Source organism: Sapajus apella, unplaced genomic scaffold, assembly GCF_009761245.1.
Source record: "Sapajus apella isolate SASKATOON/1434 unplaced genomic scaffold, GSC_monkey_1.0 scaffold14, whole genome shotgun sequence".
NCBI lineage: Eukaryota > Metazoa > Chordata > Mammalia > Primates > Cebidae > Sapajus > Sapajus apella.
Genome location: NW_022436954.1, coordinates 738,676 through 764,986, shown reverse-complemented (window position 1 = coordinate 764,986; position 26,311 = coordinate 738,676). Strand labels below are relative to the sequence as shown.

Below are 26,311 nucleotides of genomic sequence, written 5' to 3'. Positions count from 1 at the left end.
CCCCTCACAGCCTCAGTGGGTAGGTGGGGGGGGGGGCTCCCTGACAGAGGACTCAGGTCATTTCCGTCTCAAAGCCCCTGAGAACCCTGGCCCCCTCTGGGGACGATGAATTCACTGCTGGGGAACTGGAGGGGTTAGGCGGCTGCCCCTTTGAGATATGACCTAAAGCCACGCTGTTTGCCTCTCGCCATGACAGTTTTTTTTTTTTCAAGGAAAGAAACCACAAAAGCTCCAACTCTGCTCTAGCTGCCGCCGCGTCCTCTCGCTTTTCCTGTGGGCACTCGCCACATGCCCATCCAGCCCCTGAGGCACCCGGAGTGTGGGGCGGGGCACTGCTCAGCGAGCCTCCTGGCTGCAGATGAACTGCCCTCCACCTCCACCTTCTGGGTGGCCTGCGGGGGCAGAAGGGGCGTGAGGTGAAGGCTGCTGGCACCCCCTAGGATTCTGCTGCTGCCCGGAAGTCAGTGGGGAGCTGGGAAGGCCTCTGTGGAGGGGAGCAGGGAGGGAGGGAGGCAGCCAGCCGGGAGGGAGGCCTCTACAGGGTCTTGCAGGGCTGTGTGGGAGCCTTGGGGGTAAGTGGAAAGGACACCAGGCCAGGGGCCCAGGCGGAAAAAGCTGTAGACGGGCCCTGAAGAAACTAGCAGGCCCCTGGCACACAGCAGGAGGCCTGGGGATGCTGGTATCAAACAGGGCCACGTGCTCATGGGCTCTTGGCCCCAGGAGTATGGGTCAGTTCTGCCTGGCACCAGCACCAGGTTCATGGTCTACAGGAAGCACAGGGGCCCATGTGCAGCCAGCTGGTGACAGTGCAGCCACCTCGGAATGGGGGGGTCTTGGGGAGGAGGAGGGACGGGGCAAATGTGGATGACAGGCCTCGGCGTCCTGAACAAGAGATGGGCAGCGGCCCCTCCATCCTCCCATTTTACAGATGAGGCTCAGAGAGGCTGGAGGACCCAGCCAGGGAACATGTGCTCCTCACCCCTCCAGGGACCCATCCCTGGAGACCTGCTGGGTGGCCCTGTCTTCCAGGAATAGCCCAGCATGCATGATGTCTTCACAGCCGGAGACCAGGACAATCTAGGGGACTGGTCACCCTGGTCTCAGCAGTTAGGGGGAGTTCTGGCCCTTGACCTTCCTTCCCCTGCCCCATCCTGAGAGACAGCCTTCTAAGTGCAGGGAGCCCCACTCTGGGGAACTCGGGCCCAACCGTGAGCCCCTCTTGGCTCAGTCCTGGAGGCCCACTGCCCTGCTCAGGGCCACCAGACAAGGGCTTACACATGGTCAGAGGACCAGGGCCCTGGGAGCCTAGGGGTGAGGTCACATGGCTGTTGTGGCCTCTAGTAAATGATGGGGGTCTCTAAACCTCAGCTTCCCTCCATAGCAAGGGTGGGTAAGAACAAACCTACAGGCCTCTTGGGATCACCATGGGGTCAGATGAGGCCATGCCACGCTGGTGTGGTGTCACAGGAGGCCTCAGGGAGCCGTTACTTAACGGCTGTCATTAACCTCCAGCAGGCCTGGTGGTCGGCCAGGACTCTGCAACTCCAAGGAGGCTGGGCGGGGGGAGAGCTGGGGTTCTGTTGCCATGGATTTAGGAGCACGTGAGGCACTGATGAGCAGACCCTCTACCAGGCCCCTCGACCTGTCTCCACGGCCCCCACAACCAGAACACAGACTTGTGTCCCTCATAGGAAATGCCTTCTAGTCACCACCTGCTTTCCCTCTGAACTTCGGAAAGGGAGGCACCCACCCAGGCCCCATGGTTCACTCATAGCCAGGCAGGCAACCAGCCTGTGTATCTCCTCCATGGAAGGTTCTCTTAAGGCCCCAGCTGCCAAGCCAAGAGCCTCTGCTCAACCATCCTGCACTCCTGCTCTCTGTGAGAGGAGCTGCCGAGGGCAAGAGCCCCCTGAAGCCCTGGAAGGACAATGCTGAGTCCCAGGGTCTGGAGCTCAGTGCCTTGCACCCTCTCCTGCGGACACATGGGCTGATCAAGTCCATCTCCATTCTCCATGCAGCTCCAAGGGGAACCTGTCACATGCTCAGGTGCTCATCTGCCCTGCTGGGCAACTCCTCCTGCAGTACCCAGTGCCACCCAAACCCTGCCTCTCCAAGATGACCCATCCCACTTTCTGCCAGCACACCCTGTAACTAGGAGCTTAGGACTGGTGAGGCTGCCCGGACACTTGCTGTCTTCCACAGACTACATGAGGGCCGGGGCATTCCAGAGTGGTGGGTGGGGGCACAGGCTTTGGCATCACACACAGTGTGGTTCAAATCCCACCTTTGCTTTGACCCCAAGGTCACTGACCTGCTGGCCTGCAAAATGAGAAGATGACGCGCCTGGTAGGTCCTGAGCGAGGGCGTGGAGTCGCCCACCCATGCCTCATAACTGGCCCTGGAAGGCAGCGTGTGCTTGTAAGTCCAACAGGTACAAGTGGGTTCCCTGTCTGCACACGCCGCCCTCTCCACCCCTGGACTCCCTCCTACAGGGACCCCTCCGATTGACACCCAAGGCTGAAACCTTTTCGGTGATTCCTAATGCACCCCAGGACTTTCTTTTTTAAAATTAAAGACAGGGTTTTGCTCTGCGGCCCAGGCTGGAGTGCAGTGGCACCGTCACAGCTCACTGGAAGTTTGAACCCCAGGCCTTAAGCGATGTTCCTACCTCAGCCCCCCAAGTAACCGGGACAACAGGCACACACTACTGTGCCCAGCTAGTTTTTAAGTTTTTTGTAGAGATAGGGTTTCACCATGTTGCCCAGGATGTTCTCAAACTCCTGGCCTCCGGGGACGCTCCCACCTTGGCCTCCCAAAGTGGTAGGATTACAGATGTGAGCCACAGCACCTGGCCGCATCTGAGAATTTTCTAGCCCACACTTGTAACTGTGCAAAGATCTTGCTCCAAGACTGTTGCAAACTGCTTATTCTCTGACATTAAGGACCGTTTTTAACTTTTTCCTGCGCTGTTTCAGTATCTAAACAGCCCCCACTCCACACCCACCATGACCTCGCCTCACTTTCGTTTACAGACAGACATGTGTTTGAAACCCACCCCAGACACTGGCCACCTTGGCTACTTACAGCCTCAATTGCCTGACCCAGAAAGTGGGGGAAAAACATCTGCCTTGTAAGGTTTAGGAGGAGCAAGTAAGGCGATGCCCAGTGAATCCCCATGAATGGGAGACTCCCTGTAACCAGGGGAAGCTACCCTTAGCATCCCCGCCCACCTTCTTGAGCTGGGTGACCCTGGAGAAAATGTCCCCTCTGAGCTTGTCTCATGGGGAAGAGGGGACATTTTCTCCAGAGTCAATGGGGGCAGGGACCTCATCCTGCAGACCACTCCAAATGCCTGCAGCACCCTGCATAGGCCAGGTACCCCATGTGTGCCCAGAGGGGATGCAAAATGGGTATGGACTCAAATCAGGAGCAGAGCAGGGAGAAACGGATGTTGGGTGGGAGGTGGGTGAAGGACGACGCAGGGTTTCGCGTAAGAAGGCACCAGAACCATCCCCGGGTTCCTAGTTAAACCCAGAGGGCAGACTCAGTGCTGCAGACAACCTACTGTGTGCACCTGGCTCGGCCCAGGAAGTCAGAGAGGAAAGAGAAAAGGCAGTCCCAGGCCTTTAGAAACTCTCAATGTCGGGTAATTCATGAAAAGCAATGGGACACTCTAGCACAGAAGAGTCTTTCCTTGAAAGGAGCTGCAGTCGCTGTGTCTGAAAGGTGTAACTCGGTGGCTTCCCCCCATCTCCTTGCAATCGGACGGGGGCATCTCACATGCAGGCCTTAGGAAGGGGCCTTTCTGAAGACAACAAACCCACAGAAGCTGCTTCTGCTGGTTCGTGAATCTAAAACCTATCCCTGCGGCGGGGGCGGGAGTTGTAGCATTGAGTACTGGGGTTCCTGTGAACCAGAGTCCGCCCTGACCTCGGCCCCTGCCAGCCTGCCCTGCGCCTGCCCCTGCAGACCCACTCTCCACATGCAGCTGAAACGCACGGCAATCCAGTTTCGTGCGGAAATGACCGGGGTGCCTGCATGCTCCCCATGTGGCCGCTGGGACAGCCTTCCCCAAACCCGTCTCACGCCCTAACCTGCTCACTGACCACGCGCCTGAAGTAGGCACTGTGGCCTCCCTGGAAGCAAATGCCATGCCCCGATCCTCCGAGTCTCTCCATGTGACACATCATCCACCAGTGCTTGTTGACTGAACAAAAAATGTAATCTAGCGGCACTGCCTCCAAATGTGTTCTGAGCTAGGTGGAAGGGCGCTTTGACACGCCCCAAATGTACCCTTTTTTGCCAACATCCACCTGCACAGGAGCTGTGGAAGGTGAAGGAGGTAGGCAACCAGCCCTACCAAGTACAGCTGGGCAGGTTGTGCACTGTACAACTATGGAGAAAACCATTTCCATCATGGCCACCACAGCACACGTACTAATGGTAATTTCGGCACAGAGGGAAGAAGAGTGTCTTAAGGAAGCGTTAGCATCTTTCCCTAGCTCACACAAAGACGGGGTCTAGGCTGCCCTGGACATGCTGCCATGGAGAATGCAGGAGGTATTCCTATGGGAACCCTATTGGCTTTCCGGAGACACAACTACCTCCACATTGATGCCCTCCAGGGAGCCACACGGAAGAGAGACCATCAAAGGTTTGCCTGTTTGTGCTCACCCACAGTCCCACTGCATGCTGCAAGACAGCTTACAGAGTACTCTCGGAGCACTCGGTGCCTTGAAGAAGGCAGGAGGGTCATGGGGACCCAGGGACGGCCATGCAGCAGGCCCCGGAGGTCTCTCCCTGCTGGCGGGCCTGAAGATGCTCCTGGTGTCTGCCTCGCAAGACATCAGGTGGCTGCACGCTGTGGCTTTTAGTGGTGGCTTGGGTTCCCTTTCCCCCAGCGGGCACCATGACAGGCCCACAGGGAAGGCTGCACTTTCCCCGGTCCGGTGAGCAGCAGGTGCCAGCGATGACAGCTGGTGTTTAGGATCTGTCAGTCACTTTCACAAGCTCCTTTGGCAGCAGCACCTGATCCTGGAGGAGATGTCAGCTCGGAGGCACAGGAAGCCAGGCCTGAGCTGGCCCAGACGCGTGGGCCTGAGGGGCTCTGGGTGGCTCTGTCTGCCTCCCCACACACGGGTGGACAGATGTGGACATTTTAACTCTGAACACCAGCATTACTGAGGTAGACCTGATGGTTTTACCCACAGCTCTCAGGATCCCAGCTGGGTTGGTGGCTCCACCCAGTGACAGCTTTAGTTCTTCCTTGCTCAGCTGGGACTGGGTTTCAGTCTCAGCCCAAAGTTCAGAAGTAACTGGGGCCCATGTCAAGCTGCCGTGTGAAGCAGTGAATCAATACAGCTGTCACAAGATCAATTCCCAAATGCCTACTACGGGGTAGGTGATGAACTCCTGGGTGCTGAGGAACAAACCTGGCCCAGTCTGGCCCTTAGAGAGTCGTCCGCTGTGGTCAGTTGAATGGTGGCTCAACTCACCCAGAGAGACTGGGTTTTAACACCCCCAAAAAGATGTGTTCAATTCCTAACCCCCAGTGTCTGTGAAAGTGATCATACTTGGCTGGGCACGGTGGTTCACTCATGCCTGTAATCCCAGCACTTTGGGAGGCTAAGGTGGGCGGATCACAAGGTCAAGAGATCGAGACCATCCTAGCCAACATGGTAAAACCCTGTTTCTACTAAAAACACAAAAATTAGCTGGGCATGGTGGCATGCACCTGTAGTCCCAGCTACTTGGGAGGCTGAGGCAGGAGAATTGCTTGAACACAGGAGGCAAAAGTTGCAATGAGCTGAGATCGTGCCACTGCTCTCCAGCCTGGTGACACAGCAAGCCTCTGTCCCCTCCAAAAAAAGAAAGTGACCATACTTGGAAGTTGGGTTTGCAGGTGTAGTTAGTTAAGGGTCTTGCGATGAGATCTTCCTGGATTTAGGGAGGGTCCTAAGCCGACGACCGTGTCCTCATGCAAGAAAAGCACAGGGAGGGTGACAACCAGAGGCAGCGCAGAGGAGGCCGGGGAAAGCGGAGGGAGAGGCTGGAGTGATTCGGCCCTGCCGAGGAGCACCGAGGACTGCAGGCCAACAGCAGAGGCGGCAGAGGAAGCAAGACCCTTCCCTGGAGCCCCGGGAGGGAGCGCAGCCCCGCTGTCACCTTGGTTTTGGACCTCTGGCCTCCAGGCCTGTGACAGAAGTGACTTCTCTTGTTTCGAGCCCCCCGTCTGGGGTGCTCTGTTACAGCAAACGTCGGGCAAGTGAGGCAGATAAGCATCAATCCACAGTCACAGAAACGTGTGGCTTCAACAGTGTGGGGCGTGGTTCTGCGAGAACCGTAAGAGCGCCTGGAAGACTTCCTGGAGGAGGAGGCGGACTGAAGTGTACATAGGAGAATGGGTTGGGGGGCTGGGGACAGGAGAGAAAAGAACATTCCAGACAGAGTGGGGCTGGAAGGTAGGCAGCTGGCCCTGACGTCTGAAGGGCCATGATGAGGCGGGAGGGCAGGAGCGGCTGGCCACACGGGGCTGCAGACGTCGGCTGCCAGCTCACCCAGCTAGGGACACAACTGGGCAGTAACACGAGGTGCAGGTGTCAGCAGGGCCTGGGCCACTCACGCGTTTCCCCAGATTCACCCATGAAGAGGCTGAAACGACAGAAAAGCAGTTGTCCTACGGCTTCCCCTGGCCTTTCTCTGGCAAGGCCCGACTCCTCCTGGAATGACTCAGGGTCAACTTGCTCCGTGCGCCAGGAACTTCCATCCAACCTTCATGCTTCCATCTCAACAATTCACAAGCACCGGTCAGCTGCTGGCTGAGGAGGCTCCCTGGCCATCACTGTGAACGCCAGAGGCCATGGCTGTTCCCTGAAAGTGGCTCAGTGGTCTGTGGGGAATGCGGTGGGCGACAGAGTTCCCGCCTCTGCCTCTGTGCAGGGGCTGAAGCCGGTGGTCCCTTTGGCAGGGGTTGGACATCGGATGAGGAACTAATGTCCGGTCCAGTGCAGTGTGATGTCCAAGGTCCAAGGTCAGCAGAGGAGGAGGCTACATATCTGAGTGCTGGGTGGGAGGGCCGAGCCAGAGCAGCCGACCCACCTCGCATGTGCAGAAGGGGCCTCCAGAGCCGTCAGGCAGGAGGCAGTGGGGCCGTTTCCACAACCCGAAAAATAAAATTCACCAGCTCTCAAATCTAAAGAGCAAACGATAGCACAGTTAATCTCTGTTGAATCCAGTATCTCTGAAATTTAACGTGCGGTCAACGTCATGACTTGTTAAAGCTGGTATCCATAAACTCGTCACCTCACTATGTGTAGGCTGACTCGTCAGGCAGGTGTTCCCACCTTGCAGGAATCCTTGGGTGCGCTGATGATGGCGGGGGAAACACAGGAGCTGCCGGGGAAGGATCCGGGGCAACACTCACGGCCAAGCAGGTTCAAAGGCAGACTGATCAAAATCATTTCTGAATGTTTTCCATGGCAAAAAGGTATGTTGGAACGTGGGCTGTGGGTGTGATGTCTAGTCAGATCCGGGCAGGGGTCACTGGGATGTGGAGGGCAAGGTCCGTGGAGGTGGGTCCTGGGACCTGGGAGAGGCAGGAGGGACTCCCCACAGAGAGACTGGGTGGTGCTTTCATTGCCCCTGAAAGGTCCTTCCCAGGGCAGCTGGAGCCGGGAGACCTGCCTTCTCCAAGGCAGAAAAGGGCCTGAGAGCAGCTCTGCTAAATCATTCCCGTTGTAATCGCATTTCGGTGGCAGGGCCTGGTGAAGGCAGGAACTGGAGCTCTATATTAGAAAGAGGATCCTCCAGGGAATGGCAATGGCAGTGCACGTCCTAGAAATTTCCGGGCTCTGCCAATCAGGAAGGATAAGGCTGAGCAGAGTGCTGTCTGCAGTTCCGTGGGGGGTGCCGAGGTGGGGACCCAACAGGTGTCCCAGCTCAGCGGAGATGCCAGCTTGGGCACTTTGGCTGCTGGGTGTGGGCAGCCAGCCCAGCTCACCGTGGCAGAGCTGGCTGCAGGGCAGCACAGAGGGCCGCTCTACGGGTGGGCAGGCTGCAGGAGAACAGGAAGGCTTCCCCGTCATCTGTTACTCCCAAAGGGGATGGGGGAGGCTCTCAGCCCATGACCACACACGCAGCTGCTCCCAGCATCCTGCTTCCTGACCGGAGAGTTACGGTGTGCAGTGCTGTTCTCTTGCCCCTCCTCCATAATTCACAGGGGAAATGAAGCCCAGTGCCCGGTGCCATCCTGGTGCCCTGAGTGACAGCCCCGGCCAGGCTGCTCTTGCGGAGGCCATGCTGTGTCCAGGCAGGAGGTGATGAATTTGGGCAATTCCTGTACAGAGGGGACGCCTGGCTCCCGGGAGCTGCTCTCACCCATGGGCAGGGGGCTGCGTCGCTTCACGTGGCGTGGGGAAGACAGTGGCTCTGACCCCATGCAGCCTGCACGCCCTCGCCCAGAGACGCTCGCTAGAGGAAGCCATTTCTCAAATCTGCAATTACGAAAACGCCCTGCCTGGTGTTTATTACGACCATTTTCCTCCCCACTGCTAACATGATAAGCAACGCAAGTTTTTCCTAATAGAAACAATAACGTACAAAGAACTTGATTCAAATTAAATTGTCTCATTACTTTGTAATAAATCACCCACAAGCGTTTCCTAAGCACCACCAGGCACGTTACCTGCCAGGCGTGGCTGGCGGAGCAGACAGATAGGGCTTAACTGTACTCGTGATCATACGGGATGTGATGGGCGCTCCCTGCCGGGATGCATGGAAATGTGGTCCAGGAGGGAGGATGCCCACCTTGGAACCTAAGCACCCTGGTGGAACCCCAGTTTCCCCAAACCAGCACCACGCCCTTGGCCACATTCCTCAACCTCCTTGAGCACCAATATCCTCACCTTCGAACTACGGACATCAACTGCAGCCTCGAGGCACCACAGCGGGGCAGGAAACTCCTTGTTTACAGGGGCTCAGCACACAGCAGGGCTGGAAGGCTGTCAGTGTGTGAGAATGCACCTTAGCTCACAGAACTTGCTTCCTTCTGGAGACCTTATGCATACACAGGTATTTTCACCTGCCCCAGGTAGGAGATGCTCCTGCTGACATCAGCAGAGGCCTGCCCTTGGGGGTCTGTCCTTATGGAGAGGAGGACACAACTGTGTGTCAGCAAACAAGGAGAAAGTCCCCACACTGCGTGTATCCCGCAGGCGGGCGGGTCCTGGCACACAGAGCTGTGGGCAGATGGGAAGAGAGCAAGGGACCCCTGAGTGAGGGATGCCAGGATGCTCCCTGTGCTTCCAAAGCTGGCACGGACTCTGTGGTGCCAGGCAGGACACCCAAGGGCTGACCCAAGCCCAAGGAGCCATCCCAAAGTGAGCTCTCCCCTTCCCCCACAGCCAACCTGTCTGCAAGGGCCATGATTTCCTCTATTCTGAGCCCACTGAGGAATCTCTCCTGAATTCACTCTTTATGTAAAAAACCTTAAATCACACTGTGTCTCCCCTATTTAAAATACCCCAGCAGATCCCCATCATAATTTATTTTTTTTAAGGCAGAGTCTTGTTCTGTCATCCAGGCTGGAGTGCAGTGGCAGGATCTCAGCTCACTGTAATCTCCGTCTTCAGGGTTCAAGCAATTCTGCTGCTTCAGCTTCCTGAGTAGCTGGGGACTACAGGTACCTGCCACCACATCTGGTTAATTTTTGTATTTTTAGCAGAGATAGGTTTCATCATGTTGGCCAGGCTGGTCTTGAACTCCTGACCTCAGATGATCCACCTGCCACAGCCTCCCAAAGTGCTGGGATTACAGGTGTGAGCTGCTGCACCTGGCCTCCCCATCATAATTGAGGATAAAATCCAAATTCTCCACCATGGCTAAGACCTTTTGTGATCTGATTCATGCCCCTTCTCCTCTTGATTCCTTCCATTCCTGCTGTCCTCTCTTCCTCCAGCAGGTCACGCTCATCCCCAGCACAGTGCCTTTGCAATTCCCAGGATGCTGCTCCTGCTCACCCCCAGCCGGGCTGCTGTCCCTGCAGGTCCCTGGGTCACTTCCAGAGAGGGGCCTTGCTGCCTGGGGGCTGCCGTCCTCCTGTGTCCCCCGCTCTCCAGCCTCTCTCTCTGCTGTGCTTTCTTCTGGCCAGTCACTACGTTTGAAATTGCGGTTTGCTCTTTCACTCGTTTGCTGTCTGACTTCCCCAGTAGCACGTGAGTGCCCCCGGAGGCAGGGCGGTCCTGCCCACCACACTCCGCAGCCTTGGAGGGCGCCAGCCACTGGCATTAGTTTTGGAAGGAAGGGAAAGTACTTTTCCAGGTGGAGAAAGCCCACCTTCTAGTCCTGGCTCTGGCAAGAACTGGCAGTGGGACCCCAGACAGGACCCTCAACCACTCTGGGCCTGGGTTTCCCTGTCTGCAGAATGAAAGACTGGGATATCTGAGCAGGGGCTTCATCAGTGCTCCTGACGCAGTGAACGAAGCCAGAGCTGAGCCTCCTGTGTGGGCTGGGGTGCAGATTGTCCTGGTGTTCCCTGACAAAGGGGTTTTCTGGGATATGGGGCTGTCAGTTTTAAAACCAAGATGGTCCTGGACAAATGGGATGAGTTGGTCGCCCTCCAGGCCACCCCCTGCCTGGAGTACATACAGTACCCGTGGTTCTATTCAAAACCCTTCTTCCACGTCGCCTCCAATTCGGCGGCCCTGGAGACCCTTCAGGCTGGTGGGAGCACTGCCACGCAAGGCGCAGGCAGCCTGCAGTGACAGGGTTTGCCCAGCGCCACGTGGCCCCACCAGCAGCAGGGCCAATTCACACTTAAGCCTCAGCCTTTGACTCTGAACTGAATGTTCTTTAGAAAAAAAAATCAGGGGAACAGGACAACTGCCTGGCATTTTGCTGTGAGTGCAAAAGGGGACTGTTTATGACTTTTCCTTCATTCGTTAATTAAAATGACAGGCCAAGCCTGCCCCATCTGTCTGTCTCAAAGCTCACCCACAAAGACCATGCTGGTGGGCCATGGGACAGGCCACAGAGGTCTCCTGGTGAGGCAAGTTGCCAAGTCCCCCCAGTGGGGGTGGGGAGATGCCCCCAGTTCTACTAAACCAGAAATGTCCTCCTCTCCCGGGAACCAGACTCAGTGTGACAGTGACCTGATGTCCTGGGCTTTGCAGAGAAGGTTGATTCCAGGGCTGGGTGAGGGCCCGGGGTTCCCCCACCAGGCTCTCCTGCCCAACCTGCATGGCACAGACCTGTTGAGTGGGAGGCCATGAGAAACCCTGGCCTGGGTTTCTGGAGGAGAAACTGCTGCCATCCATTCCTGGCCATCAACTTCCCTCCACTCATTAGGGCCACTAAAAAGTCTGCTTGTGTTCCAAGTGCCAATGCTTCGTTGGGAAGCTGGTGTGACCAGAGGGGCAGTTGTAAACACAGTTAAAAGTACGAGGCTCATACAATTTGGCTCTTTGTTCTCTCCAAATCCCACGGTGGAGTTCGGTCCCAGCATTGCTGGTGGGGTCTGGTGGGAGCTGTTTGGGTCACAGGGCGGATTCCTCATGAATGGCTTGGTTCCACTCACCCGGGCCTGAGTGAGTTCTCACTCTTAGTTCTCATGAGATCTGGTTGCTAAAGAGAGTCTGGCACTTCCCTCTTCTCTCTCTTTCCTTCTCTCTTGCCGTGTGATGCCAGCCTTCCACCATCAGTGGAAGCTTCCTGAAGCCCTTACCAGAAGCAGATGCTGGCACCATGCTTCCTGGGCAGCCTGCAGAACTGTGAGGCAAAGAAACCTCTTTTCTGTGTCAATTACCCAGGCTCAGGCATCCATTACTGCAATGCAGCTGGACTAAGAGGCAGACACATTGTAATGGGAATGGGAAGTACTTTAACGATGTCTCTTTTTTTTTTTTTTTTGGAGATGGAGTTTCGCTCTTGATACCCAGACTGGAATGCAGTGGCATGATCTCGGCTCACTGCAACCTCCAACTCCCAGGTTCAAGTAATTCTCCCATCCCAGCCTCCTGAGTAGCTGGAATTACTGCCAACACGCCCAGCTAATTTTTATATTTTTAATAGAGACAGGATTTTGCCATGTTGGCCAGGCTGGTCTTGAACTCCTGACCTCAGTTAATATGCCCACCTTGGCCTCCTAAAGTGCTGGGATTACAGGTGTGAGCCGCTACCACACACAGTCAATGAGGTCCTTTGGAAGAGGCTCTGCAAATGTTCTAGACCAGGCACAGGCCCAGAAAGTGAACATTCCAGGCTCTGAGGGCACGTGGGTGGTTCCTGTTGCAACTATTCACTCTGCTAGTTGTGGAAGAGGCAGCCATGACAATATGAAGTAATGGGTGGGGCTGTGTTCCAATAAAACTTTATATACAAAAACAGGCAACGGGCCAGATTTGGCCTGCGGGCTGCAGTTTTTAAAGATACGCTCTAAATATTCTAACGACATTTAAATCCACACAAATAATACATGTACACGGCATATAACTACGTATAATAAAAGCTAAGAAAAGTCTCAATTTTGCTGCATTCTTACATTACCATGTACAGGTGTGCTTGGCTTGATCTAACACCTGAGCTCTGGAAGAGGCAAGGAGAACACATTTTAGAAACAAGGTCATCTGTGAGATGTCCAGGAGAGGTTCAGAAGGATCACGTGAGGAGTCTTTTCTGGGAAACAAAGAAACTCCTCTTTACTGTGTCTAGGTTTTTATGCTCTGGTTGGCGCAAGCGGGGATAGACCTGAATTCCGGCTTAATGAGTAATAATTCATAATTAGAGTAATTAGCATAATTATTAGGCTACGGCCTTTGAGCACCTTCCATGAGCCAGGCATTATTCTAAGTGCTCTGTGCGTTTAACTAATTGAATCTACATAATGACCATATGAGGCAGTAACTGTTATGACTCTCACTTTCAGGATGAGCAAATAACACACAGAGAGGTTGAGTGACTTGCGTCAGAACACACAGCTGGAGGCAAATCCAGGCTGTCTGAACCAATATAGGTTCCTGAACGATGCTGACACTGAAACACGGTTGATTCCTGGCCAGGTGGGGGCCGGTTCCCTGACAGCTCACAGCCCTCCCAACCCAGACGGTGACAGAGAAAGGAAAGGACCCTTTTCGGGGAGCGGGGGCGCACGTTGGTTCTAGCAGCACGTTCTGGAGAAGGAAGTGGAGAAAGTGGAGAAGGAATTAGTGGTTTGCTGTCCCGCCGGTATCTCAGCTGCCCGGAGGCACCCTGGGATGCTCTGAGAAGATTTTGCCAGTAGATCCTGCTCTGTGTCAAAAAATTCAAAAATGGAGATGGTGGACCAAACGCTGCGGGCTGGGTAATGCCAGAGAGGAAGGACATGGTAGGGTGAGCAGGGCCAAAGGCAAAGAAAGGCCCCACCCCTAAAAATGGGTGCAGGGACATCTGGGTAAACGTTACCTACGCTGGTCATGCCTGTGTTTTATGATTCCCATCTCAACGAACTGGCCATGTGTCAGAAGAGGAGTCTCCTGGGCACGGCAGGGGTGTGCTGTTCTCTGGTTCATACTTTTACTCCCACCTAGAACACTCTGTCCTGCTGTCTCTATCGGTTGAACTTTTATTCATTCTTCAAAGCCCACTGCAATAGCCACCGCTTCCAAGAGGCCCTCAGTGCTGTCCCTCACCTGATACTGTGTGCTTAGAGGGAGAGGACTGAGTCTTCTTTCTCCCCTACACATAGCTCCTGGTGCACACTCTGGCCCTCTTCCCAGCTTGCTGCCCACTGCAGCAGCTGGAAAAGCCAGACACTTGCTGTGACACTTGCTCATGACCCTATGGAATAGTTTCGGCCAAGGAAACCCAAGGGCAGGTCTGCTGGGAAAGGTTGGACTATTTGGAAAGGGAGTGGGGGTTGGGGAAATGCTCCCTGACACCCGCTCCTTTATGCTCCGGAGTAGGACGTGCTAGGGGGATATCACACTTGGAGCTATGGCAGCCATCTTGCCACCATGAGGCAGAGGTCAAGAAGCCTACAGAGATGTCACTGCCTATGCAATAGATGCCAGCCGTGCCCTCCTCTAGACTCACCATTGTGGTCTCAGCCACTGTGAGTTTTTTTATTACCTGCAGCCAAATGCTTTCTAATAAATATAAGGTGAATATTCAGAACTTGGAGCAAGGGGGCAGGGTGATTATAAATTAGAAGATACGGGCAAAATACCAGGATGACTTTCTGACAAATGAAGAGGCCTCTGAGTTATATTCTGGGCTGGGAAACAGTGACCCAGCCCTTATTCCTTCAAGGACCCTGGTCATTGGCAAGGAGGACTCACGAGCCCTGGTGACACAGATGGGGGCCCTGCTCTATATTCAGTTGTCCAAAGAAGATCTAGTTTCAATGAATCGTCTCAGACAAACTCTTGGTGCACAGAGCTGAGAACTAAGGAAAAGTGTTTTCCTTGGACTCAACTGCTCTGAATCTCCCACTAACCACACCACCCTCTTCCTGGGCACCCTGACTAATCCCAAGCACATAGGCGATAACTGGACACCACAGGGCTGGGGGCAACGCACACCAAGGCTGGGAAATCTCTAAAAAGTCAGATGAAGTTAACAAGATACAGATTTTATGGCCAGGCGCGGGGGCTCATGCCTGTAATCCCAGCACGTTGGGAGGCCAAGGCGGGCAGATCACAAGGTCAAGAGATCGAGACCATCCTGGCCAACATGGTGAAATCCCGTCTCTACTAAAAATACAAAAGTTAGCTGGGCATGGTGGCGCGCACCTGTAGTCCCAACTACGCGGGAGGCTGAGGGAGGAGAATCGTTTGAACCCCGGAGGTGGAGGTTGCAGTGAGCCGAGATCGTGCCACTGCACTCCAGCCTAATGACAGAGCAAGACTCTGCCTCAAAAAAAAAAAAAAAAAAAAGTGAGTGAACTTTTAGGCACAGAGGGGAACTTAGCAACAGACTGGACCGGAAGACACAGCTGAGGCCCATGGTCTGGTCTGGACCTGACGAATAGATATCTCAGCCTGCATGCTGCCTCTGCTAATGGGTCCCTCTGGTAGACCCGATGACCAGACTGTCCAGCCACCCCAGAAAAGCCACGCAAATGCAACGTCTTTGCCATTCAATGCGCCTAGCTGAGCAGCCAACATCCTCCTCTTGAATTCAGCATATGGTGCTGAGTTTTCTCTATCCTTTAAGTGTTCCCAGAACCTGGGCCACCACCCACGATTCTGAAAGTTGGCCTTGCTCAAATGAAGTCCTGCCTTCCCTTTGACCTTCCGTGACACTGCTGATGCCCTGTCTTTGTGACTGGCCCCTTGGCCACCGCATGGGAGCTGAAGTGTCTTCCATCGAGGTAAAGGTAGGGCCAGCTGCCCCTGGACCACCTTGCTCATTGCAGCCACCCAGGGAAGGCCACCATTTATGTGACCACATCCACTGCAGAGGTGACCTCCAAGAAGCGTGCAGGCAGGGGACCCTCAGAGCACCAGGTCCAACACAGCTTGACCCACCAGAGGCCCTGTTCAGGGCTCCGGAAGCCAGGCTCCCCTTGAGCTGGAGACGCTCACTCCCCCTCACACCACTCTGCACTCCACCACCAAAGCCAGGGTCCCTGCGTACCCATTTCCCAGACGTGTGCAACCTCTGAGGAAGACAACGTCTTAAGAATGAGCTGCTTGTCCCAGCTTCGGGCTTGCTCTTTGTGCGGAAGGTTCCAGCCCTTTGTTCCCTTCCACCGTCTCCACTGGAGTCCTCACTGCCATTTCCCACGCTGTCCAGTTAATTTAGTATTTAGGGAGTCCTCCAAAGACACAAGACTACCCCTTGCCCCAATTTTCCCAGGTCTTCAGCCCCAGCCAGTTTCTCACCTTAAATCCTCCCTGTTCTCCAAGGCTTCCGAATTTCCCTCTTGTTCTTCTCTTTGATTTTTGGTTGTTTGTTTTTGAAATAGGGGCTCGCTCTATTGCCCAGACTGGAGTGTAGTGGCGTGATCTCAGCTCACTGCAACCTCCGCCTCCTGGGCTCAAGCAATTCTCCTGCCGTGGCCTCCCGGGTAGCTGGGGATACCGGGAGCCCCTGCACCCATTCTCTCTCTCACACAACACATTATGAAGGGAGGCACTGTTTTCTTTCCTATTTTACAAATGAGGAAACTGTGGTTCAGAGACGTTCAGTGAGGAGCTCAAGGTCACACAGCTGGCAAGGGGCGGAGCTGGGCATCTAACCCCTGTGGCCGGCTGCAGAGCCTGTTCCCACCATCAGCAGCCAGCCAGCCCCACTTTGAGGGGCAGGGCAGGCCTGTTCTCGGCCCATCAGGGAGGTGGGAGATCTCACCACACCTCCAGCCCTGTCTTTTGGGATGTGCACCTGACTGGGGCAGTCCCTCTGTGCCTGGCAGCAGCAGAGGCTTCCAGCCACCAGCTGCCTCCCCATGACCAGTACAAAGGGCAGGGTCTCATTCCCCTGTGCTGGGGAGAAGTGGATCAGGGCTGGGCCTGGGTCCCGCAGAGGAACGGAGGGCGCCCCCCACATTGGACGGGAGGCTTGGGAGGGCCAGTGCTGCCTGTTGCGCTGACCACACTCCCCAGGGCCTAGAATGGTGTCCGGCACACGTGGGGGTGTCGTGAGCTTGTTTGTGGTCTGAGCGACAAAGGCCACTGCTGCCACTGCCACACCCCAGCCAGGCCCTCTCGCCCATGGAGTGACAACTAAAGCACAGGTGCCTCTCCCTCGGGACCCTGGACGTCCACCTGCCAACCACTGTGTGAGCCACTCCCAAATCCACAGGGCCCAGGTGACTGTGGCCTTTGGGGTTGCCCCTTCCCAGATCCCTGTGGTAACTGGTTGGAAATCACTTGGGGTCCCACAGGGGCTGATGGCTGGGACGGGGGTGGGGGAGAAAGGCAGGGTACAGTCCGCACAACCTGGAAGAGAGGCAGAGTTTCATGTCCTTTTCTCCTGCACGTCCTGGCCCTGGGCAAGGGAGCAGAACTCCAGCAGCCTTGTTTTCCCCATCTGAACAGTGGGGCCATTGCACCCCATCCCAGAGAGTTATACACTCACGTCTAATGTCCCGTGGCCATTCCTCAGATCACTCCAACCTCGCTCCCGTCATCCCGTGGCCATTCCTCAGATCACTCCAACCTGTGCTCCCGTCATCCCGTGGCCATTCCTCAGATCACTCCAACCTGCGCTCCCGTCATCCCGTGGCCATTCCTCAGATCACTCCAACCTGCGCTCTCGTCCCGTGGCCATTCCTCAGATCACTCCAACCTGTGCTCCCATCATCCCGTGGCCATTGCTTAGATCACTCCAACCTGTGCTCCCAGCGTCCTAGCTCTCCATCCTCTGCCTCCGACCCCCGCCCTCTGATGATGGGACTGTGTCCCACCCACAGGACAGCACTCACTTAACTCCCTGGGATGGAGTGTGATGGCTTTACAGAAGGAGAAACTGAGGCTGTAGGAGTTCTGCTCCCTTGCCCGGGGCCAGGACATGCAGCAGAGAAGGACACCATGCCTGCCCCCTGTGATGGCACTGGGCCCGCCACCTGCGTTCACCAGGACCATCTCCAAATCCATGGCTGGCTGATTAGCTGACAAGGCCCCTCGGAAGCCTTCATTCCCCTTGGCTGGGCAGAGTCACACACTCACAGGCCCCAGGCGTTAGGACATGGACGTCTCTGGGTGCCATGGTTCACCTGGCCATGCTACCCCAGCTCTCTCTCCTCTGGTGAGGTGGATGGGGCTTTAATACAGAGTGGGGTATTTTCAACAATGTTTCAAAGATTATGGGGTGACTCATCAACCCCCAGGCACTGTCCTCGTGGCTGAACGGGATGCAGGCGCACCTTGGCTTGGGCACCAGCACACAAACAGGGAGGTCCTTGGCCGAGATACTCCCACACTCTTCCTAGTAAATCACACACTCCCTGGGCGTGGAGAACCACCCCTGCCAACGCTCAGACCACAGGCCAGTACCCACTTAAAAGGTGGCCAGCTCTGGGGTGCTGGTGGCCCTGCTGGCAGGTGCCTTGACTTGCAGGAAAACTCAGAGGACACTGGCTGCTCGGGCACACCTTGGCATCTGTGCCTAGGGCCCCCGGCGCCCGTTGGGAGAGGCCTGCCTCTTTTTTTTTGAGACAGAGTTTTACTCTTTTTGCCCAAGCTGGAGCACAATGGTGCAATCTCGGCTCACTGCAACCTCCATCTCCCAGGTTCAAGCAATTCTCATGCCTCAGCCCCACATGCAGGTAGCTGGGATTATAGGCACGCACCACCACGCCCGGCTAATTTTTTTTCTTTTTTTTGTATTTTCAGTAGAAACGGGGTTTCACCATGTTGGCCAGGCTGGTCTCGAACTCCTGACCTCAGGTGACCTGCCCGCCTTGGCCTCCCAAAGTGCTGAGATTACAGGTGTGAGCCACCGCGCCCAGCCGGGTCCTGCCTCTTGAAGTGCGCAGCGGCACAGCTCTGCCAAATCCCCTGCTCTCTCTCTGCCGCTCAACGTGGGGTCCCTTTTCTCTTGGCAGAGTGTCACGGTGGAAACACCCTGAATAAACAGCTCCTGCACAGAGCTGTTTCTCTGTGGTGCAGGATTCGCATTGGAGGAGAATTCAGACGTCCAAGCCCATCATCCGATGCTGCCAAATTTCTGCCAGCGCCAGCAGTAACCTTATTTTGCAAGGTTAAAGAGTCGATTGGATTTCCAGCCCAGAAACTAATTACATAAAGAGGAAACTTGCGACCTCTGGGGTATCTCCTCAAAGGCCAAGAGGTGCATATCCACCCTGTCCGCCCCACCATGCCCGGAAATGGGACCCACCAGTGGCACTGCCTTGGTCACCCTGGACTGTAACCATGCAGGCTCTCGCCCAGATCCCTGCTGTACCTCCCTGCCGGAGAGGCCAGCTCATTTGCATGAAGGGTGACAGAAAGGACGCTGGGGCACCCTAGGCTCCCCAGATCACTCATAGCAGCCTTCCTGCTCTTAGCTTTTGATTGAGAGGCGGCCCAACCCCAGTCCCTAACAGAGTGACTGAGGTGGGAGCAGGAGGCAGGGGTATCCAGGCTCCACAGAGGAAATCCTTTCTGAATCCACCAGAGGTCTTAGTTTTAGCAACGGAAACCTCCTCCAGAAATCTTGGACACAATGGGGCTCTGCATGAGCTTCAGGTCAAAGATGAGGAGGGCCAGACATCACGTGACTTTACAACAACAGGGTCTGGGCATGCTCGAAGTCAAATCTAAGGGAAACGCATGAGAAGTGTGGCCTTCACCCACACGAGGGGCCCTGGCTTTTCCCTTTCAGAGAAACAGGAATTTGACAGCCTGGGCGAGAGTGTAAGGCAGCCCAAACTTGCTGGAGGGCATATGGCGAGAGGGCCATTGACCCACAGGCCAGGTTCTAGGACTGACCCGACAGAAACGCACCCTCAAGGGCACCACGAGGTAGGACCAGGGCTGCTGCTGCTGCTGCCATTGCCTGAACTGGAAACATTGAGCCATCTCCAGGGGCCACGCTGCGTCCACTCTAACCCAGACCATCACCCCACCCCTGGCTGCACCTCTTTGTAATCCTAAGCATGGGGACAGGCGCCGGGTACTTCATTCTGTCCTGGAGGAAACGGGTGGCAGAGCCCTCGGGAGGATGGGGGCAGTCTGAGCTCCTTAGATTGCCCTGGGCACTTTTCATGGTACACTCCTTGGCACTGGAGACACAAGTCTTCTTACTGGGGCCATGCTGTCCCTTCCTTTCTGTGAAGCAAATGTTTATTGTGTGCGGACAATGTGCCAAGTACTGCCTATAGAGAGGTCTGAGCACACTGCCAGACCTTGGTCCCTTCATAGATTCATCCACCCACCCACCCATCCATGTGTCCACCCACACACTCATCCATCCATCCATCTACCCATTTGTCCAGCCACCTAACCATCTAGCTTGCCACACACACATCCATCCATCATCCATCCATCCATCTTCAATCCACCCACCTACCCATTCATTCATCCATCAATCCATCCATCTGTCCATCCATTTATCACACTTCTACTCATCTATCCACCCATGCATCCACACACCCATCTAGCTCCCCACCCACCCATCCATCCATCCATCCATCCATCCTTCCTTTCATCTATCCATCAGCCCATCCATCCCTCCATCCACCCATCCACACACTCATCCAGCTCTCCTTCCTTCCTTCCATCTATCCATCATATAGCTACCCATCTACCCATCCACCCCTCCATCCTTCCATCCATACATCCATCCATCCATCCACCCACCCACCCACACCCACCCAGTTCCCCATCTACCCATCAATCCATCTATCCATCCATCCATCCTTTCACCTCTCCCTCCACCCACCTCCCTATTCTCTGAGAACTGCACACTTGCCAGACCCTGTGCCAGATGCCAAGGAGAAAGACAGTCAGTCAGTCCTGGTCCTATCCTAGACACAGGTGCAGAAGGCACAGGGGTGGACAGAGCAAAGGCAGATCAACCTCTTGGCTGCTCTGCATGGCCCAGGTAATGTTGAGTCGGAGGGGTCTGATTGCTTCTCACTCTGGCTCTCCAAGTCAGGCACCAAAGACTACTCCTGCTTCCTGGAGGAAAGCCCAGAGCACCAGGTCTTTGGCCAGAGGCGCGGATCAGTGTGAGCATTTCCCACAAGCCTGCTGCTTCCCAGGCACAGCCTTGGGTGCCCCTCCAGAATCAGTCTCCTCATCCACTCCCTAGAGAGGTACACCTTGGCCTTGTCACTGCTGGTAGCCCATGCCTGGACCCCAACTAAGAGCACTCTGCCCGTCTCGGACAGGCTACCCCTGCCCACTCTGGGTCAGATCCTGGAATCCCAGCCCAGCTCAGCCTGTCTGAGGGTTTGCATTTTTGTCCAAAGCACATTCATTCATGGCGACCACTGGCCAGTGGTTATGGCAGTTCTAGACCCAATGTGTAGAATTTTATACTCAGAAGAGATCTCGGCGATGATGTAGGCCTTTTACAAAGTAGCCGTCTTATAATTGGGGAAACTAAGGCCTGAGCAGGAAGGTGATGTCAGAACTGGGACCAGAATCCCCTGGCACCTGAACTCCCTCGCCCAGGCCCATCAGACTTGAAACCCTCCTGCTGGAGTTTCAGATCAGCACGCTTCATTACCCTGCGTCAGACCCCGATTCAGAGTGCAGGGCTGGAGCCGGAGTGCAGCGGCACGGATGTTGCCTGGGGATGTGCCGGAGCTGGCTCTTGGGAGCTGCCAGGGCTGACTGTGGACACCCCTTCCCAGCTTGCTCAGAGACCTCACCTTGGCAGCTTGGAATGGGACCCTGCAGGGGGTTTGCACCATTGAAATCAGCAAATGCTACCATTCAAGGTCAATATAAGACAGGGCATGAGAGGGGCCAGGCACAACACAGATGCTATGTAGGGGAGTGCGTGGAGGCTGAGGTCAGCTTCGGCAGCCGTGGTGGTCAGGGACAGCTCCAGAGAGGACGTGAGTAAGGCCCCTCCTTCGCCTGCCGGAGGGGCTCAGGGATTTTAAGAGACAAGAGACTCCTGTGCAGCTGCAGGGCTCCTGAGCTCTGGGGAGCTCCTGCCCCATCCAGGTGGGGAGCAAGGCAGGCCTCTGGGAGTGCCCTCAGCGGGGCTCTGCCTTGGGGTGCCGAATCCCAGCCCCCCAGGCCCTCCTGTGCTGCTGCTCTGACAGCCCCACCCACCATCAGTGCCCCTGTCACTATCCACCCACTTGCCACCTGGGAAATGTACTAAACGTGGTCTGAGGCTGCTATGAGCCAGGAGCCTCCCTGCCGTGGGGAGCTCAGCTCCCAGCCCCGAAGCAGGGGCCTTGGGTCCAGGACAAAGCAGTCAGGCCTTCCTGCCTGGCCTCATAGGAAAGGCCGTCACGAGGGTGTCCAGGCTGCTGAGAGTTTGGCTTCCCTGCCCTCCAGCTGGAGTGTCCTGGGGCCACTTACCCCACCTGGAAGACCAAGGGCTCCCAGCCCCCGATGAAGAACAGTTGCTGAGCTGGGTCCCTGCTGCGGGATGGGAGGAGGCCCCTCCCCTTCTCCATCCTGAGAACCCATCCAGCTGTTTTCAGGGAATCTGATTGTACCTCCAGCCAGAGAAACCTACCCTCACCTTGGTCTGGGCCAAGGTCCAAAGTCCCCAAGTCAGGCACTTGGCATCCCATAAAAGTGCAAGGGGAAGCTGGCCATGGCCAGCTTGGAGGGCACTGAATTTTGAATCACTGAGTACCAGAGAAGGAGTCCAGACCTGGCCCAGCCAAGCCAGCAGCCCTGGCCATCCTGAGAGGCTCATGACCCACTGTGCACCCAGATACACAGCAACTGTCATGCTTGTGCTTGGCTCTTTGAAATTATATACTTCATAGATGGTATCTATGAAATGTCAATCTCAAAGTTCCACGACAGAGGCAGAATCATAAATGCTCACTTGGAGATGGTACAGGCAGAGCCAAGAGTGGTCGATCTTGTCTGGGGTCACGGGGCTGGCAGGTGGAGAGAGTGGGAGGGAACGCAGGCTTTTCTCACTCACGAGTCTAGGCCCTTTGCTCCTCACCATCCCCTTTCCCGTCAGAGAGCCCCCTCTACTTTCAGGACTCAGCGAGGACACTGTACTCCTGGGGCCATTTCCCCCCAGCACAGTCCCATCACCTGGCCGTCTATGGAACTCACCTGAACACAAACACACAGCAGCACTTCAATTTTCAATCTGGATCCCACTACTTGCCCCATAGGTATGCACGAGAACCCCCGTCTGTGTTTGCTGATGAGCTTCTGGTGGGAGTGGGGCCAGGGGCATGTCTCTGAGCCTCTCTTTCTGGAGTTTGACCTGGAGCAACATGCGGTCCCCCTGAGCTTTGCCTGAGAGCAGCTATGTGCAGAGATCTGCCCATGCCTGGCTGGCTGGTTTGTTCCCAAAGAGACCCAGAAACCACTTCTCTCAAGCTTTTGGAAGCTTATTCCACTGTTTAAAGGAAAAGCTCATGGACAGTAGCAGTGTGACGGACAAAATAACTTACACAGATGGGCTGGAGGTTAAGGACATTTCCCAGAAGACAGAGCAAAAAGGCAGAGAAAAACTCTTAAGAATAGGTGACAAATGGGGAGAATGCAAATGTTCTAATAGAGGAAATCCAGAAGGACTGAACTGAGGGAGAAAGCGATGGAATTGTCAAGGAGGAAATAAAATACCTTCTTGAAGGGGAAGCTGCTTCATTCTGGAGGGGCCTCCAGAGTAGTGAGCTCACGTATAAAGGAAGTTCACACTGAGACCCGCCATCAGATTTCAGAACATTAAGAAAAAGTAGAAGATGGGACGTGCCTACAAACTTCTAGAGAGGAAAATAAAGGGTCCCTAGCTACAGTGGAATGAGAACCAGACAGTGCTATAACTTCTTACTGGCATTTCTTACCTGTCAGGGATAAACAGGACCATTGAATAATGAGAAAAAAGATCAATTCAGAACCTCCGGGCACCTGAACTCCTAAGCCCATCACCAAGAAGAGGGAACAGTCCTGAGTGAGTGCAAACCTAACATCAGAACTTCAAAACACAGGAAGCAAAATCCGAGAGAAGTGAAAAGAAAAAATGGACAAACACGCAATAATATTGGAGAATGTCAGCATTCCTCTCTCAGCAATTGACAACAGAGGACATGGACAAGGCTATCAGCCACAGGAGGGGCGGGATGCTAATGGAGCAAAGTCTAGAGAGCTCACCAGGAGAACGATTTTGAACCTGGAGCTCTGCAACACTGAGAACATTTGGTAACTAGGGAATGTCCAGACATGGAGTTACATTCCAGATACCGTTTGTTGATGTTGTTACTTGAGGATGTGTCCTGACAGAACAAGTGCAAAGACAAGAAGCAACTCAGATATCCACTAGCTCAGTAAATGGAAGCTGCAGGACGATGGTTGTATACCGAGAACCAGAGTTCAAACTGGAGCAGAATGTCAGAAGATTCTGATAAGCGTAGGCAGCTTCCGGTGATACATCAGGAAAAGAATGATATTTTAGTGGCATACTCAAGAAGCCATAATTTTTCTCCCACAAGAAAAAAAAAAGGCAATCAGAAACTCCAGGAAAAACAAAATCTTCATGGGAAAATCGTGGTCCTAATATTAAGCTGAAATGCGGAATTGCTCTGAACCACTGATAGAGTGGAAGGAAAAGAATTCATTGGGTTGTGAGGCTATTAGTGCCCTTCTTCTCATAGGTCTGAAAAGAGGAATTGGAATCCTAACCCCATTTGTATTATCATCATAATGTAATGCTTTCCATGTGGTCTTTTTGTTTTTTCCCTGAGGTCTCACTTTGTTGCCTGTGCTGGTCTTGAATGCTTGGGTTAAAGCTATCCTCCTGCCTTGGCCTCCCAAAGTGCTGGGGTTACAGGTGTGAGCCACTGTGCCCGCCCTCCACTGTTTTTTAACTTCTGAGTCCAACTTGGAGACAGAAACTAGAACCCTTCAGTATAAATATACCAAAGGGTCAAGTGATATTGCGTAAAATTTATTAAACAAGAGAGAGAAGCCTGAGAATGTTATTTAAAGGTAATCCATTAGTGCACTGGCAAGAACTATTTAAAACTGGAGGTGAGGGTCAGACTAAGAAAGCATCTTTTCCAGCAATGTGTCAAGGATGTTCCACATTTTACAATTAAGAAATATGGGAGTAATCATCAAGCTGGGGAGGCTCCCACCAGAAGAATGAAGCAGACACAGTTTAAAAACTGGTTTTTCTTTCAAGTGGGGCTGTGTGGCTGAGGCTGGGTCAGAGTGGGTGGATAACAACTTATTTCTATTCTTAGCCCTATCTCTGTAGTTTGATTAATTAACTAATTTTATTACATGGGTATAGTACTTGGATGAAAACTCATGGAGGAAGAAAACATGAAACTTAGAGTTCACTGAGAATGGGTGAGGAGAGGGGTCCCTGGGGCAGCCAGACTGTGGGGTGCTATGGGGAACAGAGAATATGGACAAGAGTCACTGGGCCAGCCCAGGGAAACAGTAGGGGGCAGGAAGAAGACAGGACTCCTTGACCCTTGTGATGGACTGAAGGAGGGAGGGAGGGAGGAAAGCAAGGGAGGAGGAGGAGGGGGACACTCAGGTCCCCCGTTGAGGCACTGGGAGGGCTGTCCATCACAATAGAGGCCACAGAGAAGAGCAGCATGCCCTGGAGAAATGATTCACCCAGATGGAGACCTGGCCCCACCACCATCTGTACCATGCTGGGGTCGCGTGACGAAAGACCTGTGGTCATGACGCCTTCCTTTGCCCGTGCCCAGAGAAATACCTCTCTCTCCTTGTCTCAAAAAACTACAAAGGTGCTATATACTTACAAAAAAAAAAAATAAAAATATGGTTGGTGTGGTGGCTGAGGCTGAAGCTGGTGGATCACCTGAGGTCAGGAGATCGAGATCAGCCAGGCCAACATGGTGAAACCCTGTCTCTACTAAAAATACAAAATAACTAGCCAGGCATGGTGGCACGCACCTGTAATTCCAGCTACTTGGGAGACTGAGGCAGGAGAATCACTTGAACCTGAGGGGCAGAGGATGCAGTGAGTTGAGATCATGCCATTGCACTCCAGTCTGGGCAACAGAACGAAACTCTGTCTCAAATAAATAAATACATAGTAAAAAAGTAAACATACAGAAAATGTGTGAAATAAAAAGTGAAATCCTCTCTTGCCATGCCCCAAACCGTGCCTCAAAGGAGCCGCCATGGGGGCTTCCATATTAACTTCGAGGCCCAGCCTTTGGTTGAGAGTGACAAACACATGGGGTGTGCTTCCTTCTGTGTCCAGACAGTAGACACGCTCAGGGATAAAGCCTTCTTTTCAAGTCTAAGGAATAATAAAAACTATATAAAAATACAAAATAATGGCGGAGGATGAACAGGGGAAATCAGTGTTTCTTGCCATTCAGTTCTTACAACCTACACACTGAGGCAGTCTTCTAGAGCGCAGAGTTAGGGTTTCAAAGGAAAGCCAGCTACCCACACACACTGCTCACAACTCAGCACCCCTCTGGATTTATATAGCACATGCCTCTTAGGAGCTGCAAGCACTAAACATATTTTCTCATTCATCCTTAACACGAACACAACTGGAGATACAGAATGAGTTGGAAGCAGCTCTACTCTGCAAACAACAGGAACGGAAGACTCAGAGACGGGAGGTGAGCTGCCCGAGGCTGCACAGTGACTTAGCCAAAGACTCGGAGAGGGGAAGTGAGCTGCCCGAGACTGCACAGTGACTTAGCCAAAGACTCAGAGAGGGGAGGTGAGCTGTC

General features: G+C 54.3%; 1 protein-coding gene across 9 annotated transcripts in view; it reads right to left on the bottom strand.

Moving 5' to 3' along the window:
* Positions 1-26,311, bottom strand: part of SHANK2 (SH3 and multiple ankyrin repeat domains 2) — a 687,472-nt gene that overhangs the window by 197,031 nt on the left and 464,130 nt on the right. The gene's annotated exons all lie outside the window — the stretch shown is intronic.